Source organism: Penaeus monodon, chromosome 20 (assembly GCF_015228065.2).
Source record: "Penaeus monodon isolate SGIC_2016 chromosome 20, NSTDA_Pmon_1, whole genome shotgun sequence".
Taxonomy (NCBI): domain Eukaryota; kingdom Metazoa; phylum Arthropoda; class Malacostraca; order Decapoda; family Penaeidae; genus Penaeus; species Penaeus monodon.
The window spans coordinates 811,623-812,805 of record NC_051405.1 but is presented as its reverse complement, the minus strand read 5'-3'; the positions used below and the strand labels follow the sequence as shown (position 1 = coordinate 812,805).

Sequence of the window (1,183 nt, the reverse complement as noted above, 5' to 3'; positions counted from 1 at the left end):
TATGAATATCCACGTGAGTACCCTCACAAATCGCACATGAACACGCGCACGGGCGATGTGTGCGTGCCTTCATTTGGACTTACAATAATTTCCAGTAGAATCGATTAGGACTAAAACATGTTAAATCAAATACAATTATAAATTCTAGGTAAAAATGGTGTATCAATGAATGCATTACTTTGAGAGGGCGCTTCACGTATTATTTAATTTTGTAACCACGTAGGGGATTGTGGAATTTCGGTACCTTTCCTTCCTACACCTGACTAGCGTTAGTCTGTTGGCGTGCTTTCTTGGGTGCCGCATACGTAGACTTTGCTGGAGGAGGTGTGAATACAGTGATTTCATAAATTTTTCCCCGAAGTCCAGAGTGTGTTGCACGCTCCTATCGTCAAGTCGCGGTAGTGCGAACTTCGCCAACGTGGCTGTGTAATTGAGATAATGATGGACGAGGATAATGTGGCACACCCTCTTTTTCACTGACTCCAGGCTGGCTCGCTGTGCCGCGGTGAGGCCAGGGTGCCACACTGGGCACGCGTACTCCAGCACAGGCCGAATATTCTGGCAATGCAGCAGGATTAGTTGTTCCTCTCTGGCTCCGAATGACGTCGCTCGGAATAAAATAAACATACGTGTAGTTGCTTGGGTGATGTGATCCACGTGATCCTGTCAACTAAGATTCGAGTATATCCTGAGCCCGACCAATTTTGCTGAGTTAGCCTGTGTAATGACATTGTTACAAAGCCGAAGTATCTTGGAAATATCACGTCACGTAGGAGGAAAATGATGTTGAAGAGTTCACATTTGTTTGTGTTGGGATGAGTTTCAGTTGGGGACAGCCATGCAGATGTTTCCCTCGCTATACCTAGCATACTGTTACCTGTCACTCAGTAAAGATGTTAAAGGGCAGTATCCAAGATGATGCAGCTGACGGCCATACTGTGATTCATGTTGTCGAACGTATTTCAAAAAATCTATGAGGCATACCTGGGCCTCAGAGTCACGCTAGTCAAGACTCTTCAGCACGGCGTCCAGCAAGTAGACCATGTACAGCGTGGTGGAGCGGCCCTTTAGGTTACCAAACTGCTGATGGTGGCTTTGGCATTGAATTTCCGCCACGTGGCCTTCTAGTGTCTTGCCGAAGGTGGGGTGAGTACCATGAGCTGCAGTTATCTCAGGCTGGTAA

General features: G+C 46.7%; 1 protein-coding gene across 1 annotated transcript in view; it reads right to left on the bottom strand.

The window, feature by feature from the left end:
- LOC119585560 overlaps nucleotides 1-1,183 on the bottom strand; it is a 46,697-nt gene that overhangs the window by 10,259 nt on the left and 35,255 nt on the right.